Below are 8383 nucleotides of genomic sequence, written 5' to 3'. Positions count from 1 at the left end.
CATTATTAACTTTGTAAAAGTCTTCATGAAAGAAATTGGGGCCAGGGAGATGACTCAGTAGAATAAGCGCTTCCCTGTGAGTTCAATCCCTAGTTAAAAAAAAAAAAAAAAGGAAAAGAAAGAAATTGACTTCCCCCCACCCAAGTACTAACCAGGCCTGACCCTACTTAGCTTCTGAGATCAGACGAGATCAGGTGCGTTCAGGGTGGTATGGCCGTAGACAAGAAATTGACTTCTGACAACCCCTGGGAAAATTTTTCTCTCAGCTCTAGCAAAGCCCTAGGGCTGGCCAAATAGCTCAGTGGATTATAGTGCCTGCAAGCAGGTACAGGGGCCAGGGGTTCAATCCCCGGGCCTGCCGTGCTGGACCCACCCCCAGGGCACACTGAGACGGCAGTTGAGACTGGCCGTGGTCATATGTGCCTGTAATCCCAGCTCTTGGGAGGCTGTAAACAGGAGGATCGTAACGAGTCCAATCCAGTAATGAGACCTGAACACCCTGTAGACCCTTCCCTAAAATACAAAAAAAAAAAGGTCTAGCAAAGACCTGCTTCGCCCGTAACTTTTCTGGAATGGGTGGTCGTATGGAGAGAGGGAACATAAGGTGGAGCCGGGAGCCTACAATGCTAAGGATTGTTTTTTAAGATTTTGGGGTTTAGTGAGAGATACAGCCTTATAAACAATAATCATAGTTTTCCCCTATATTTTTATTTCTTTTTATAGTTTCCAAAGCAATTGCTCTTCTTTTATCCTTCCCAAAAGTCCTGTGAAGTAGGGGTTATGAGCTCCACATGTTCATCAGCTTTCTATCTCTGTGACAAAAATACCTGGAGTAATCAAGGAGGAAAGATGTATTTTGGTTCACAGTCTCGGAAGGTATTAGCCAGGTTTCCTGTCCTTAGGACAAAATACCTGCTATCTACAGCTTAAAGGAGGAGGAGAGGTTTGATTTAGCACAGTGTTTGGGAATTCAGTTTGTGGTTGGCCAACTCCAAGGTAGAAAAGCATGGCCCAGGAAAGCTACTCCAGAAAACAGGGATAAGGGAGCGGCTAGGGCTCAGAGCTCCCCTTCCAGGCCATGCGTCCTGCAGCCCACCTCCAACCAGGACCCACCAGCTGCCAGCATGTTCACCTATGCACCCATCAATGGACGAATCCCTGAGAAGGCTGGCGTCTGAGCCAGTCACTTTCCTGGAGCCTCAGCTCTGAACATGTGAGACTTCTGGGGTCACTTGATGCCCACGCCATAACACAGAGGCTGCACAGGACCAGAGCCGTGGTCCTCTGCATCTGTCACTTTAGGCCTCTGCTGGCACAGCACGTAATGGTGAGAACAAGTGGCAGAGGAGGTCTGTTCACTTCATGGCACCCAGGAAGCAAAAACAGAGGCAGGAAGTGGAAGGTTAGGGGTTAGGGGTCCCAGCACCCACTTCATGGATGCATCCTTCATCATCTGAATTCTTTTCTACCTCCCTTTGGGGGACATTTAAAACTGAAGTCATAATACACCATTTTTATTGGTACATGTTTATAGTATGTAATGATTACATTCATCTTGGGGAGTTGGCACATGTATATGGCATATCTTAATTCTTTCTAACTGCTCCCCTCCTTTCCTTCGGCCATCTCTGGGATTTCTATGTAATTATTTATATATAATTTTGAGGGTATGGATTTGTAGTACATAATCATCGTGGTCTTCATAGGGACTTGGTACATGAATATAACACATCACAGTTTTTTTAAAAAACCAAATCTCTCCCTTCTCTTTCACTGCCCCCTCCATCTCTTTATTCCTTTCCATATGCTGAAGATTTACCTTGCTATTTCCCATTGCAGGTCTTTTATTTTGCTCTTTATTTATATTTTGTGTTTCTCATCTAAGAGAAACCGCGTGATATTTAAACTTGTGCATCTGATTTATTTCACTTAACATTATGGTCTCTGTTTTCCATTTTATGGTTTACCATTTGTATGCCAGGGTAGTATTTCATAGTGTATAAGCCCCACACTTTTTATTATCCATTCATCTGTTGATGGAGATATAGGCTGCTTCCAAGATTTACTTAGTGCTAGCACTCCATTTTAGTAATGATGTTATGTTTTTGATTCTTGTACTGGGAGTTGAACTCGGGGCTTTTATATTAGGCAAGCACTCTACCACTAAGCCACATATATCCCCAGCCCAGTGATAGTGTCAACACAAGCTAGAATATACTGTGAAAGTATGAGAGTCTCTTTTTCTTCCTAGACATTAGGCATTTCCCCATGACTAGGACCTACCAATTTTAAATCTATACAACTCCTTACCAAATTCTACGTCATTGTTTCTTACAATTATGTAGATATTACCTAGGGTGCAACTTTACCTCCCACCAACAGGGAGCGCAGTCTTAGTGCCTTAGGTAAAATTATCTCTAGTGAAATATACCAGGAAGAGGTCAAGTCAGTTGCATTTCTAGTTTAGTAAATCTTTAGCTATATAACCCTATATATTTATCCAGGACAAAGTCTGCGGTTGCAGCTCTGTAACATATGTATGTAATGGATAAAAACTAGAGCATGTACAGATATCATAATCATTATTAGAGTGGTGCATTGTTTTTGTTTTTTTCTTTTGAGACAGAGTTCACTATGTAGTTCAGGCTGGCCTGGAACTCACTTCGTAGCCCAGGGTGGCCTCAACTCACAGCGATCCTTCTACTTCAGTGCTGGGATTACAGTTGTGTGCCACTATACCTGGCTAGAGAGGTAGATTTATTTTTGCTCTTTCAGCCATTTATTTCTTTATTTATAGTTTGTGTTCAATGCAAATCAATTCCATAACATGAGGAGTTAGTATGAATCACAGCATAAATACACAAACACAATATACAGTCCAAACAGATGTGCAGCATTCAGATAGGAAGCAAAAGGGCATGTTCATTCACACACACAGTAACTTCAGACCTATTGATCTCGTTGTTCCCAAGTAGATTTCCGAAGATGGGAAAGAAATGACCTGGATTATACCGAGACTAATGCGGTCCTAGTAGATACCGGAACTTGTAAGCATCAGTGTGTGACCATGTGAACAAAGAATTGAGGATGTCTTTTTTAAAAAAGGTATCTGTGTCATGAGGCAGTTATAAAAGACTTACAGCAAAAATCAAGGCTTAGGACCAGTTCTAACTACCTAAAATATTGGCTGATAACAGAACATGTTCGAAATGTGGCTAGTATGATCCATAGTTTAAGAAAAAAAAAGTATTTACAGAAAAAGTATAAAAGTTTTTGCAACTTCAATGCAAGTTAGCTTCCAGCCTTCACGTCCCAAAATTATTTAGTTTTGGCTCCTGGGCATATTTGCCTTTCTAGTTTCAAGATCTGTAATTTTATCTTCAAAACAGACTATTTTTAATTGTAAAAAGTATTGAACATATACAGAAATTTAAAAAGCAGCATTTTGGAATTAGTTGAGATCAATACGAGGCTACTCTTTGGAATCAGTTTAGCTAAATGAATCTGGTGTTTCTGTTGAAAGTGGGCAGGTGCCCACCATTTCACTTTGGAAAGATTTACTCTTGATGTTTTGATTTCGAGACGGGTTCCAGTCTTTTAGTCGATTAGTATGTAAAAAGTCAAATGTAATGTCATATCCAAAGCCACAGAGGGCAGAAAGAGGGTTCAGTTGCCAAGAAAACAGTGATAGCTGAACAATGTAAAACTTTACCTAGAGGCTATCTGCATTAAATTAGCACTGTTGAAAAGACACATGGAGGGGTTACAGGAACGCCTGGTAGATCAGCCTAATGTACATATTAATAGCATATGGAAGCTTTTTATATTATCTAACTGTTTTATGGCCTTAGAGATTTAATAAACCAAATGAAAACTGAATCTCCACTCCACATCCCATCTTTTATTTCTAGATAAAATCTATTCTTGTTTTCAAGGTAGAGTTTTAAGCATCCATTTTTCTTAAGCCGTAATTGAGGAAATCATGGTTAGTCTTGGAGGTTCTCTCTCTTCATCTTGTACCAAAAAAAAAAAAAAAAAAAAATCCAGCAGATTTAATATCGGCATTCATCATCTGTCAATCCCATCACACGTCCCTGAAATGAATCGAATTTGGAATTCTCAGCATTTTCTGCATCAGTAAAATAAGGTGTGAAATTAGATTTCTTCCTCGCCACACTGGACTTGTAGTTGCCATTTGGGCTGGGTTTACAAGATGGGGAAGTAGAGACGTTTCTTGGCCAGAGTCTCTAACAGTACAGATGTAGAAGAGAAATTGAGACCACAAGAAGGCTGGCTGTTGACTGCAGGGCACCGCTGTCTGCCTTCGTGGTGGCGTCAGTTGGATTTGGGATAGCAGATGTGTTCTGGGAGGTGTTACGTGAAGGTGGCACGGCAACGGTTTGGTTTGGATAAATCTGCGTGGGTAAGAGAAGTGCCAGGAGCAGCAGCCCCAGCCCCAGCCTAGCCACCATAGCTCTGCCCATGTCCGCTCAAACACGGCACGGTTTGCTGGAGGCCGGGTGTTCAGAGGTCGGTCAGCTCGGTCGGGTGCAGGGAGGTCGAGAGGTAGATTTAGAACTAAGTGTTTTCTATGTGAAATTTAAGTTAATATTTTTTATTGAATGCACATATCTAAGTTCTTTTGCACATCATTAAATCAGGAAAGTTGGGAATCACCTGGGATTTTGTTTGTTGTAGTGCTAGGGATTGAACCCAGGCTTTTGCACTGAGCTTCATTCCTTTTTAATTTAAAAAAAAAAATGTTTGAGATAGAGTTTTGCTAAATTACCAAAGCTTGCCTTGATCTTGAAATCCACTTATTTCAGCTTGGCAGAGTGCTGGGATTACAGGCCTGAACCACCATATCTGGCAAAAATCACTCATAGTTTTCTTAACAGACGCTGGGATTATTGGCCCAGTAGTTGAGTAGTTGTTTTATCTTTGTCCTTCTGCATCCCATCAGAATCTTCTTCCCATCTTTTCTCAGGAACAAGCCTGGAACCTATAAGATTGATTGGATTAGGCCAAGTATCAGGCCACACTGACTTGGAAAAGACTTGTTCTTCTAGTTTTCTATGTTATCATTTTGAAATAGGCCTAGTAGATGTTTACTTTTTTCCTCCTAAAGTATAGTACTTATATTCCTACCACCTCTCAAGAAAGTAGCTGTTGGGTCACAAATCAAAATCATCTAGAGGCAGGAAGATTAATTGAGAAGCTGGAGCAATTGCTCAACTTGGGTGCTAATGCAAATTTGAACAGAGTCCTGCAGCCTTTTCTTTCCTCACCTTGCAAGGAGCTGGATAATTTCTTTACTGAGAAAATACACATCTGAAAGGCCCTGAAGCTCTTGGCAGATTAGTGACCTACTTTTCTGAGATTTGGGGTATTTCTTTTCTAACAAAGCCATCTCCTCCATGGGGGACTTCCATGACATCATAGTTGCCTATTGTGTTTTCCTGATGATATCGAGTGTTACTAAGGGGAGGGTCCACTTTGTATTGTGATAGGGGCAGGGAGACCATGCTCTGTGAGAACACGTGGGCCTGGTGTGTCCAGTGCAGCTACTCCTGGATGAAGCGCTGTGCCAAGAGCTGGGGATTGCCCTGCCTCTTCAGATCAACTTGTAAGATTCCCCCAATAAGTTCTCTTTTGTTTTAGTTATGTAATGCTAGATATAAGTGTATCATTTTGTATGACACTGACCGGCAGATGGAAATCTTCAGTCTTTAGAGATTATAAAAAGTCAAGGGTTTTAGTAAGAAGGAAATAAGAAACAAACACATAAATAAAGAAAAAAATAGTTTCCTGAGAGCCCAGGATAAAAAGGACCATACCCTACTTCTAGCCCAAGACAGCCTAGTACTCCGCAATTCATTTTAGTCACACGGAGCCCAAGTACCCTTCTGTGCTCGGGTCTGCTCCTTTGAAGACTGGACCCTCACTGGTTTTATTTTTCATCTTTTCCTATTCTCTGGTCTTTTATAACATTTAAAATAGTAACCTGTGCTTCGGGGAGGCCATTAGCCGATTCAGTGGGCTTAATAGCGTCTACCTGCTGAGCCATTGTGCTCCAGCCTTTAAGCGTCCTCTGACCTGGCTTGAATTGGTAGCTGTTTGTATGAGACTTTTTGCCGGATCCCTGCTGTTCAAACATTAAACAGCTATTTTTGGCCAAATGGAGGAAAAACACCAAATTGGTTTATATCTTTCTTGTTCTAACCTCCTGATACTCATTTGCCTTGCCCATGTGTACCTAGCAATAGCCAATTTTATTAGTTCTTTACATATGTGAATGTTGTGAACTAATTGTTCCCCTAACTTTATATGCTGAAGTCCTAGCTCCTAGCGCATCTCCAAATATGAATGAATATATTTGGAATGGAGCCTTTAAAGAAATAATTGAGCTAAGTGGTATCATCTGGCTGGGACCTCATGCAGTTATGTTGGATGTTTCCATAAAGAAGCGACATCCGGCCGTATTCACACAAAGAAAATGACTGTGAAGACACCGAAAGATGAAAGATGTTTACCCTACGAAGGGAGGCCTAGCTGATTCCTTGCTCTTAAACTTCGACTCTAAAACTGTGAAAGATAAATTTCTGTTGTTTAAACCACCCATCCTATGGTGCTTCATTAGGGTAGCCTATCTTAGTTACTTTTCTTGTTACTGAGACAAAATACCTGGTACCCAAAGTTAAAGGAGGAAAGCTTTGTTTAGCTCACAATTGGCAGAGGTTTCAGTCCATAATTGGCTGGCTCCAAGGCAGGGTGGCTTGGCAGAGGGGCATCACAGAGCAAAAATTGTTCATGGCAGTCAGGAGCCACGAAGGCAGCAAAGCAGAGCAGCAGCAGCAGCAGCAGCAGCAGCAGCAAGTGACAAGCGATGACAATGGCAGCTCTCTTTTTGTCTCTTATACTTTACCTAGACTACTCATCCTTAGGCAGATGGTGCTCACACCCTAAATCCTAGTACTGAACTGCGCATCAAGCCCAGCATCACACACTCCACATCCACATGCCCTAAAACGCCCTACCTACAGTGGCATAATACTTTGGGGGATATCTATATGCTAGCCATAATACAGATTTAGCAAACAGTACAGCCAGATAATGTAATACCTGCTGCATATTAATTCACATTTAATTGTCATAATAATTGAATGAAGTAGCTACTGCTTAGTGAGGGGCTGCAATTTATATGTTGCCCACAGAAAAAACTATTCAGAGGATGGTCAAGCCTGATCTCAAAAGTAGGTACATATGGGCTGGTGAGATGGCTCAGTGGTGTAAAGCACCTACTTAGCACAAGCTTAGCAAAGCACAAGGGACTGCGGTTCAATCCCCCAGCACCACATGCCAGCCAGCCCTCCCCCTGGTGAGCTGAGCTGGCCACACACATAAATAAAATAAAATAAATTTAAAAAAAAGTAGGTACATAGAATAATCTAACTCACAGATGGATGAAGTGAGAAAAGGAATGTAATGCAGCCAGGCATTTGCCCAACACATGATCTCTTTCCTCAAATTATCTTTACCCCTTATTGAATGTCCTCCTGGCTCACTACATTAGAGAAGTGCAAGGTATGTTCCTAGAATGAGTTTGGATGAAGCTTGCAATGTTACTGCCAGCTCTTGTGAGTCACAGAAGGCTTGAGCATTCGTGAGGACGCATCACAGCCTCCAGTAGGGGTCAGAGCCATTGTCCTTACAGACTGCTGCCCATCTTCATGAACAATGAAACTGGAAGCTCCCAAGATATGCTCCTACTTTAGTACAAATAATGGACATGATAACTTGTAGGTATATAATGTTTTCAGTCTTATATAGAACTGTTTGACATGGCTGTACTTTTTAAAAATAGTGTGAATTGTGATGATCGATTTGGGTTTGAATTCTGGTTAACCTGTCAATGGCGCAATCCTGTTACTTAACCCAGCAGGATTTCTCCTCTATAAAATGGTGATGGTGATGGTAGTAGGGATGAGTGGTACTCACTTTATAGGATAAGGGTTGAGAATGAGAGAAATGTACACTGTAATGTTTGATGTATAACAGGCATCCACTTTCCTTCCCTAGAGATGGTATTTGCCTCAGCAGACTTGAGACCCCTGCTTGTTTATATAAGTAGCATCTTCTCATGTTACACAGTGTGACAGTTGAGGAATGGTGCCAGTCTGAGTAAGAGAAGCCTAACTAAGTGGGCTCAGCAAGTCCCCATCCTAGGGTGGCTTGAGACCTGGATGGCATAAAGGAACGGGGGGCCAATGTGCTTTTGCTTTTGGGGGGAAGCTTCAATCTTTGCCCTCACCCTGGACGTCATCTCCTAGCTTCTAGAGCAGACTCTGGCTGTTAGGTGCAGATCCTTCGTCCTTCTTGCATA

The 8383-nt window shown here is 41.8% G+C and overlaps 1 protein-coding gene and 1 pseudogene across 1 annotated transcript in view; both read right to left on the bottom strand.

Moving 5' to 3' along the window:
* Positions 1-4195: 4195 nt before the first annotated feature.
* Positions 4196-4484, bottom strand: LOC101583584 (annotated as a pseudogene).
* Positions 4485-4927: 443 nt separating this feature from the next.
* Vtcn1 (V-set domain containing T cell activation inhibitor 1) overlaps positions 4928-8383 on the bottom strand; it is a 72386-nt gene continuing 68930 nt past the window's right edge. Inside the window, exon 6 of the mRNA XM_023701781.1 lies at positions 4928-5002. The gene's annotated coding sequence lies outside the window, so the exon portion shown is untranslated. The remainder of the gene's footprint in view (positions 5003-8383) is intronic.

Source organism: Octodon degus, unplaced genomic scaffold (genome assembly GCF_000260255.1).
Source record: "Octodon degus isolate 3935 unplaced genomic scaffold, OctDeg1.0 scaffold00140, whole genome shotgun sequence".
NCBI classification, from domain to species: Eukaryota; Metazoa; Chordata; class Mammalia; order Rodentia; family Octodontidae; genus Octodon; species Octodon degus.
This window is presented reverse-complemented; position numbering and strand designations above follow the sequence as displayed.